We start from the raw sequence: 10,622 nt of genomic DNA on the forward strand, positions 1-10,622 counted from the left end.
TATCCAAGATGGCCATGACTGACTTTACGGATTTAACTGGTTATTTATTTATTTTAAATAATAAAATAAGCTCCTTTAACTCCACTATTCAAAACAAAAGCTAGGGTCTGTCTTAATAATAATCAAAAAATAGCTACGTGCTCTCCCATCCCATCCCCCTAGCCCCCTGAAACGAAACTTCACCTTTAATTCCTTGATCATCAGCCTCTCACTTTCCCTTTATGTGGTTTTTATTCCACCCTTATTCCTAAAGAAATAACATTTTTATATTATTATTTTTCACTTTATGAAAAGGTATCATGGTGTATGTAATTTCTACTTAATAGATTAGAAGACATGAATATATTTTTTTGCATGGCACTGCACTGCATGTCTTTTGAGTTGCTATATAGTTCTATATCCAGAGTTTGTTCATCTACTCCTCCCCTGATAGGCGGTAGGTGGTTTCCAACTTGTTTTAACCCCTATTATGAACAGCAATGCTGCAAATATTATCCCATTCTACATATGTAAGTGTTTCTCTGGAATATATTTCTAGGTGTGGAACCGCCAGGTTATAAGTGATGAATGCTCAACTTGAGGAGGAATATATTTTCCAAAGTGGTTGCGTCAATTTTCATATCTACTCATACTTCTGCCAACTGATTGGGTAAAAATTCTCTTGTATTAAACTTAAGTGTTTTCCCCAATCATTAGCGATGATGAATATTTGTTCACAAAGGAAGAAGTCACTTCTATGTGATAGGAGTAGCAAGTCTAGGAATTTTAATTTTTTTTTTTAACAGATACATGTCAGTTTATTACGACTTAACTATAAATGGAGATTTGGTACCCTGAGACAAGGGTGAGGAGAGGGCAGGATGATTTATACCTTATTGACAGGTCAATCACAGAAAATAAATGAAGGTTCATAGAAACTTCTCTGCTAGATAAAACCTCTTCCGAGTTCTCTAACTTGCAGCATTAAAAGGTCAGTAGTTTTTCAGTTGTTTCCTGTTTTTTTCTGTGAGTACCTTGACTTCTACATGTATGTAAGGAATTCTGAGACAGGTTGCATATCAGGGTCTCTACAGTTGTCTCAAGTCCCCAGATAGAGTTCCAAAGCTCTTACATCGCGAGATCTCCTAAAGCGGTATCACTGCTCTGGGAATTTTATTCTCAACATGTTTCTAACCCATCAATTTACTGTGCTACAGAACTACTTCTATGTATTTTATTAATTTTGATCAAGAGCCAGCAAAATTTTCTGTAAAATAGTGAACATTTTAGACTGTGCATGCCAGATGGTCTCTGTTACAACTACTCAGCTCTTCCTTTTCACAAGAAAGTAGCCACAGGACCCTCATAAACATAAATGTGTGTGGTGATGTGCCAATAAAACTTTATTGGTTACCGGGGTAAGGGGAGGAGGGGTAAATTGGAAGATTGCGATTCACATATACACACTACTATATTTTAAAGTAGATAACTAATAAGGACCTACTGTATAGCATAGGGAAGTCCTCAATACTCTGTAATGGCCTATATGGGAAAAGAACCTAAAAAAGAGTGGATATATGTATAACTGATTCACTCTGCTGTACACCTGAAACTAATGCAACATTGTAAATCAAGTATACTCCAATAAAAACTTTTATAAATAAAAAACTAAACATTAAAAATTAAAAAACAAGCAGTGAGCCAGATTCAGCCTATGGGTCACGGTCTGCTGACTCCACGTTTAAATTACCAGAGACCTCCATTGCCCTGTAGATGACACATATGTTACTAGTGTATCTACTAGCAAAGTGGCCAGTCATTTGGAATCATCACAATGTACTGAATACATACTTGCTGTTACTGTACGTTATAGTATATTATGGCATCATATTATCAATATAATATGCATTTATTTTTTAGGCTGTTTCTTTGTAAGTAGCCAGAAACCTACATCTAAACTTTTCCAATGATAACTTCAATTCAACAAATAAATCAAACCTGTATAATGCCACCTGTTTTTTTCCCAGCAACTCAGCAAGGAGATACTATTTTGCCCAACTTACAGGTGAAGAAACTGAGGCTCAGAGAATTTAAGTAACTTGTTCACAGTCACACAGTGAATAAACAGCAAAAAAAATGAGTATCTGAGCTTGGATTTTCTAGGCCCAATGCTTATACTTCTTCAATTGAGCATGTCTCCCATGTGTTCACATGCAATGAAAAATCAGTGTGGTCTTTATTTCTGAACCCTAACAGCTACCACTACTAACATTTATTGAAAGTTTATTTTTTTATAAATTTATTTATTTATTTATCTATCTCTCTATCTTTCATGGCTGCATTGGGTCCTCGTTGCTGCGCGCGAGCTTTCTCTAGTTGCGGCGAGCGGGGGCTACTCTTCATTGCGGTATGCGGGCTTCTCATTGTGGTGGCTTCTCTTGTTGCGGAGCATGGGCTCTAGGCACGCAGGCTCAGCAGTTGTGGCGCACGGGCTTAGCTGTTCCGCGGCATATGGGATCTTCCCAGACCAGGGCTCGAACCTGTGTCCCCTGCATTGGCAGGCGGATTCTTAACCACTGTGCCACTGGGAAAGTCCTGAAAGTTTTCTTTTTTTAATATACCCAACACTGTGCCAAGTCCTTTGCACACAGTATCTCATGTGATCCTTGCTAAATTCTTTAATATTAAATTTTTTAAATTCCTACTGTACACATGAAGAAACTATAGCTTGTCAAGGTAAAGTAAATTGCTCAAAGTCACAAAGCTATTGATAGTAATTTACTGAATCAAAAATCACAAAGGAGCACCAAAGCTAGTGCCCTGGGCACCCTGCCTCCCTGCCTCCCATCTGACACATACACATACAGTGGGTGAGAAACTCTTCCAGGGAAAATGAAGACATTGCCTTAAAAACACTGGCCATGTAGCTGTCTGGCTGTGAGTTATCATCATATATCTTACCACCGTTCATGTTTTTCTGCAATGTGTACTTTTCCTCCAGAGCCATAAAATATCTTGTGTTCTAATGTCCTTGATTTCCATAATCCAGGGTATATCTTTCTCAGAAATATTGCAACTATTTCCTTTGAAGGGCAAAAAGAAGCTGCTTTCTGAGAGACTATCATTTCTGGCATGATTGTCAAAATACTGCTGAAACAGATTCTGCAAACATTTCTTTTAGAGAAGGTATACTTGTTTGCCTGAATTGAGACATTCATAACTGCCTTTCTTCATTCCTCTCTTCCGTTTTCCTTTCTTCCTTCCCTCCTTCCTTTCTCCTTCCTTCCTTCTTTTCTTCCTTCCTTCCTTCCATCCCTAGCTAACTCAATCATTCATCATGTATTTTTTTTTTTCATTCATGCCACACTTAGTGGGTGACTGCTAGGTGTCAGGCATTGAGCGTAGATAAAAAGATGACTAAACGTGATAACTGTCCTCAGGAAGTATACAATAAAGCAAAGAGAGCAGGTATAAAAACAAGCAAATGCAACAAAGCCTTGGTACTCAACATGTGGTTCACCTGGGAGTTTGTTACAAATGCGGAACGGCAGACCCCATGCCAGACCAACTTAATCACAATCTGCACATTACAAACGTGTCTGTGTGCACATTAAAGCTTGAGAAACCCCGCAATATAGTAATGTCATAGATATGTACTCAACCGGGATCATCATGGGACACAAAGGTAGCAAAGATCGCTTCTCTGGAGTGGGAGCATGTATTTTTGGAAATGCTTCACGAGGAGGGATGCCTGAGCCGGGTCTATGACATGTAGTGATGTTTGCAAGGGAGATTAGAAGTAAAGATAACCTAGGGAGAAGGGAAGCATGAGCTGTAACGTCACTAAAGGCCTGAAAAAACTCAGTGCTCTTGGGAACCACAGGGAAGTCAGGGTGGGTGAGGAATATCCCAAGACAATGTTGGAACACATATGCATATAAGAGTCTGGCTAACCACTAGGCCAGTTGAGGAACTGGAAGTCTATCCTATGCGCCAGTGGTTTAGTACTGGCTGCAAATTAGAATCACTTGGGGAACTTTAAAAATACAGATACCTAGCCTTTACCCCCAGCGATTATGATTTAATTGGTCTGGGGTCATATTTAAGTTCCCCAGATAATTCAGATGGGCAGAGTGGATTGAAACCACTGTTTACAGCACTGGGAAGCCTCTGACAGGCTTTAAAGGGGACAGCAGGGTGATCGGATCACTTCCTTGGTGCCTAGAAGTCAACTTAAGAGCCTGTTCAGCCACAAAGAAGGCACAGCGTGGGTGTAAGCCAGGGGAAACCTAAAGGGACCAGGTAGGTGACTTAACTGCAAGGAGTAGGCTGAGGTCACTCAACAAGGAGCGAGGGGGACAGCAGCAAGCTGGAGAGCATATGCCACCTGAACACATTTACACCCAAATTTTAAACTAAACTTGTCTATGAGCCAGATCTAGCCAGAGGATCACCAGTTTACAACCCCTGGCATAATAAGGCTGTAAGGAAATTAAAATGTTAAGGACACAGAATCAATGGGCTTTGAAATTAATTTGGTGTAGCGAATGAGAGAAAGGAAATACATTAAATGAATGCCGCTCCCGTTCACAAAAACAGGGACCAAAATGAGGGAAAAGTTTGGGGGAGAGATGAAAGTTCAGTTTAGGGTATGTTGAGTTTGAAGTGTTTATGGGACATACAATTAAAGACCTGAAATAAATACCGATCTTGTGCTCTGTTGGATATTTGGGGCTGGGATTTGGCTAAGGAGTTGCCAGTGTGTGTGGGCTGAAGCCAGAAGAACGGCCGATAATCTCTTGAAGGAGCAGGAATATTGAACAGAGGGGAAGAGCAGCATTTTGGGCACTGAAAGAGCCTACCAAAGGCTGAAAGAGGAAGGTCAGTGAGTTGAAGAGCAGTGGAGGGCTGTGATGGAAGTTGGGCCAGGGAGGAACAGGGAGAGAGGGTCCACTTTACTTTTCCAAGTGCTTTATTTGTTATATGCTTTCTTAATATTGTTCTTAATATGAAAGATACAGACTAATTAGTTGACAATAATATCCTTCAATTTGGAATACTCCAAGGCCTATAGAATTTTAGAATAGGAAAGAGCAGAGATTAATTAACCTTAAACTTCTCCAATCTATACCCACACTATACTTAACAAGTAGATGTCAGAGTCTAATTTAACATTACTGATGAGGAGATATTGCTACCTTATAAAGAGAGCTCTTTCTTATATTATGTAAAGATCTACAAACCTAAAAATTTTAATAGTTACTGAACATTAATTCACATACTATACTAGACTCTGTGAATGACAAGCCTGATTCATCTCAACATTTATTTAGTAACTCCATGTACTAGGTACTGGGGATATAGAGAGGAATAAAAATAGGTTCCAGGTCCTTGAAGAATGTATAATCTGATGGTGAAGACAGATGTATCACCACATGCCTTCTATATAATGTGGCAAGTGCAGCCAATGGCATGCGTCTTTGTGATGAGAGTTGCCCTGCCTGACCTCAAGTGACCTGGCCTGGGGTTCTGAGAGTGGTAAACTGCAAAAGTCTTCTGGAAGACATTATACCTGAGCTGAGGGACGAAGGGGAGTAGGAATGAGGCAAAGAAAAGAGGATAAGGGTCTTCCAGGCAGTGGGAATGAAAATGAACAAATGGCTTGTCTTGGGGACTGTGTGTAGAATGACAGACAGTCTGGAAGAACTGGGAGGTTCACTTGGCCGACTAAGAGACTGGAGGAATGGTCCACTACATCATTTGGTTCGCTGGCCCAAGAAGCTGGGATTATAAAGTGCCTTGATCTCGGCAACCTTTGTTCACACAAAAGCTAATGCAGAAACCCTCTAAGTAAAACAAATAAAGAACTTTCAAATAATTGCAATTCAGAGGCATATTTTATCATCTGCATTATAGATCAGTTTCTGGGGTATCTGTGGAAGATGAACTTGAAGGTACAAGACCAGAGGCAGGAAAACCAGTTATTGCAATTTTCTTGGAGACAAGTGATGAGTTCTTAACTAGAATGGTAGCTGTAAGAAGGAAAGGGTGGGGAGAGGGGTAGGTGGCCAACTTTAAAAATAATGGGCAGGACTTTGCGACTGACTGGATATAGGAACTGAGAAGCAAAGAGGAGTACAAAAGGACTAATGGGTTTGATTCAAGCAAATAGGTATAATATGAAACACTGCCATGGTTCCTGCCCTAGAGACTTCTAAGTTAGTCAGCAAGATACCTGTTTATAGAAATAACACAAAAGTGCACCACAGGGCGAGGGTGACAAAAGTGAGGAAGAGAATCATTCTCCTCCATGGACAAAATAAAAATACTCTTTTGTTTGCTCAGAAGGTCTGAATAAAAGCAAAAAAAATTAACCTCTGGAAAAAAGCTCTCTAGTGTTATTTCATAACCATGCACTTATCAAACGCTACACTCTAATGAAGAGGGTGAAATAGGTTCAAATACCGAGACTGCTGGCTTGAAACTGTCATGTGAAAACTTTCGTTTTGATTAATATAATTGAAGCGTTCAATGTGTATCTGCTAAATTGCAATCAAATCAGTAAAATGTTATTCATTTTTTAAATGAATCTGTCAGAAGTTCTATGGGTACTCTGCCAACAGTGACTTGGATTTGCACAGCTTAACTGCAGATATTATTAGTTTAAAAACGGGTAAACTGAGACGCTGAAAATTCAATCCCTTGAAGAGGTAGAGTCAATAGTTGACTTGCAAATAGACCACCAAGGTCCCCAACAGACCAAACTGATACTGTCCCTGGTACAAAGTGGAACAGATTTAATTAAGATTCTAAATCAACGTATTGAGAGGCACCAAGTTAGGTACTGAAAAATTCACCAACTTCATTCTATCCTGATTTACCACAAACGTAGATTCCAACTCAAAAAATCTTGAGACTGTCTGTGGGGTTTTCTGCAGCGTATAAAACATAGTTTCTGGTACCATAAATGAATAAATAATTCATGCCCAGTTCTCTATTTTTCTAGGTCAGACATGTCAGTATTACTCACCCTCACCTCCTTCTCCCACTGTTGCTGCTGTTCCTCCTCCCCCCATTCCATCTCCATCTTCACCTCATCTCCACTCTCCTTGCCATCCAGTCTTTGAAAGTCCTTACACTAAAATATTTGAAGACATGGGGGAGTACTTTCACCTCTTTGAGAAAAAGCATTTACAGAGTTATATTACAATAAACATCAACAAGTAGTAATTGAATTTCTCCAAAGAAGACATACAGATGGCCAACAAGCACATGAAAAGATGCTCATCATTGCTAATTATTAGAGGAATACAAATCAAAACTACAATGAGGTATCACCTCACACCGGTTAGAATGGGCATCATCAGAAAATCTACAAACAACAAATGCTGGAGAGGGTGTGGAGAAAAGGGAACCCTCCTACACTGTTGGTGGGAATGTAAACTGGTGCAGTCATTATGGAAAACATTATGGAGGTTCCGCAAAAAACTAAAAATAGAGTTGTCATATGATCTAGCAATCCCACTCCTGGGCATATATCCAGACAAAACTATAATCCGAAAAGATACATGCACCCCTATGTTCATAGCAGCACTATTTACAATAGCCAAGACATGGAAACAACCTAAATGTCCATCGACAGATGAATGGATAAAGAAGGTGTGGTACATACATACAATGGAATACTACTCAGCCATAAAAAAGAACGAAATAATGTCATTGGCAGTAACATGGATGGACCCAGAGATTATCATACTAAGCAAAGTAAGTCAGAAAGAGAAAGACAAAAACCATATGATATCACTTATATGTGGAATCTAAAATATGATACAAATGAACATATCTACAAAACAGAAGCAAACTCATAGACACAGAACAGGCTTGTGGTTGCCCATGGGGAGGGGGGAGGGAAAGACTGGGAGTTTGGGATTAGCAGATGTAAACTATTATATATAAGATGGATACAAGGTCCCACTGTATAGCACAGGGAACTATATTCAATATCCTGTGATAAACCATAATGGAAAAGAATATGAAAGAGAATATATATATATAACTGAATCACTTTGCTGTACAGCTGAAATTAACACAACATTGTAAATCAACTATACTTCAATGAAATTTTTAAAAAAGTAGTCACTGAGTTTCTCTTACACACCAGGAAGATAATGGTGAAAATACAGCCAGGTTCCTGCCTTCATGAAGCTGAGTCTAGTGTGGTGAAAAAACAACCACAGTTAACGCAGGAAGTACAGGGTCCCAGGAAAGCAAATAGCACAGGCACCTAACCCAGCCATACTGGGAGGGGAGGTTTCTGAAAGGGACAACTTCCTTCAATTACCCGGGGAGCAAGAAACATAAAGGAGAATAATCAACTACAAAAACATACATGGCAGTGGATTCCAAGCCTGGCTGCACACTAGAAACCTCCTGAAGAACTTTTACATTTTCAAATGCCCAGGTCCCATATCATTTATATCAGAATCCCTGGAGGTAGCGCCCAGGCATCAGTATTCTTTAAAAGGTCCTTGGGTGACTGTAATGTGTGGCCAACGATGAGATCTACTGCTCTACAGATTGAGGCAAATCAGAATTTCTAAATGAAGGATTGTCATTCAGTCAGTCTCAATATTAATTTTCCTCTTCAGAATGCTGCTAGATTTCTCTAAAATTTTAAAATTCTTCAGACGTTTAAAATATATACACAACAGCAACAAAACAAAGGGAGAGAGAACACAAGCCAAGGACTCTGCCTTATGTTGAGCAACATATTTAAAGTTCACAAAGAATAGGATAAAACGACATTGTTTTAATGCTACAATGCATCTTTTCTTCATTACTCACAGAAGTTTTTTACTCCATTGTCATAACCAGTTTATATTCCTAATGGAAGAGATTAAGTATACTATCAAACCTGAACATTTTCTACACAGATTTGATGCCACTACACGCAAGAGGGGTTTTGAGTTTTGTTTGTTTTGGAACAACAATAATAACAACTATTATTTAAAATTAGAGCCTTTTCACAGTAGAACCACAGGGTTAGGCGTAAGTAAAGTTATTGGGGAGTTAGTTTGTTCCACTGGGTGACAGAAAAAAGAAACATTCAAAAAGCACCTCCTATGTTCCAGAAACTGTAGTGGGTAATTTTTAAAATGTTATTTAATTCCGGCTTTACAACTCTCTGAGGTATATATTAACATCCCCACTTATAGATAAAGAAACCAAAGCGCAGAGATTAAAGTGATGTGCTCCGTGCCACACAGGAACTTGTCCTCAGGGCTGCTCGTAAGCAAAGCCCACACCGCTTGCCCCGGATCTAATGGGCACTTCTAGTAAGGGGTGTTATAACCACTTCCATAATGAGCCAGGTGGACTTCAAACTAAATTACAACCTTCTCAGAGAACAACTCCTGTTCTTGGTAGTCAAGTGACTCTTTCATAAATTAATATAACTTTTACCTGACAGCTCCTTAACCACAAGGCAACAGATGCCTACAACTTGATGACAACCATCATCTTTATTTAAGTTGTGGGGTTCTGAGGGGGAAAAGGTTATGTTAACCTATTAGACTCCCCCAAAAACCCTGAAGAAATCTAACAAAACAGAACTGAACGTGTGAGTCACATGAAAAGATATCAGAACAACAAATTTTAATTCATGATTTTTAAAGCTGTCTCTAGGCACTACCATTAAATGATAAAAACAGCTTAGACAGCTAAAGATTTTAGGGCTGGAAAATGCTCAGTGTTGAGGGCTGACAGTTATTAGATATCTAGTTGTTGGGGAAAAGAAAACAAATTGCCCAGTCTATTTAAGGAAACATCTATTACCTAAATCTTTAAAGTGATTTTCTTAAGTTAATATGCCTATCACGCTATGCTTTGTTCCCTAAGAGTGATTTGCAAAACTCAAGGCTCACTTCTGGTAAATACAGGATTTCTTGGCATATGATTTGTGTGCCAATTTCATGCCCGTGGACATTCTTCCTTAACCCCATTTTCCTTATTGCAAATTAATTTTATTTTTATGGAGTGTATGCATCCTTTCTGTCACAAAGGGAGTATACAGAAATAAAATAATTTTTATAGAGCATATCTACTTGGGTCCCATAGTAAATAAGATACTAGAGCCAAATTTGGAGTAAATATTAATATCTCCTAACCAATCAATCCTCAAAAGCAAAATTATTTGCTATTACTGACATACTCCAATGTCTGTGAGGACATGACGTAAAATCTCCATACTACATCTCCCTCAGACAACGTGTGGCTTTCGGTGGGAAAAACACAGAAGTTTCCTGCTCATGTTCTTAAGAGAGAAGAGGGAAGAGAGGCAGGGAGGACAACTTTCTTTAATGGAAATCCTTGGGACTGGACCAGAAAGACAGCCTTCTCTCTCCTCCTAACCAAAGGCTTGCAAGGACAGGGCTGGGCCCACGAGAAAGAAGGAATAAAGCAGGCAATGTAGGCCTGTCCTCACTTCATTATAGGCCAGAATCCCTGGTAGCAAGATCACAAACTTACAAGATCTGGTTATCTTAAAAGCAAAGGCATTAATTGAGAAAGTGTCAGGAGTTTACAGAGTAGATGGGAAGGAAGAAGCAGGCTTGGAAAATGGTAGAAACTAAGGCAGCTGTGGA

The sequence above is a fragment of the Balaenoptera acutorostrata genome, chromosome 2 (assembly GCF_949987535.1).
Source record: "Balaenoptera acutorostrata chromosome 2, mBalAcu1.1, whole genome shotgun sequence".
Classification (NCBI taxonomy): domain Eukaryota; kingdom Metazoa; phylum Chordata; class Mammalia; order Artiodactyla; family Balaenopteridae; genus Balaenoptera; species Balaenoptera acutorostrata.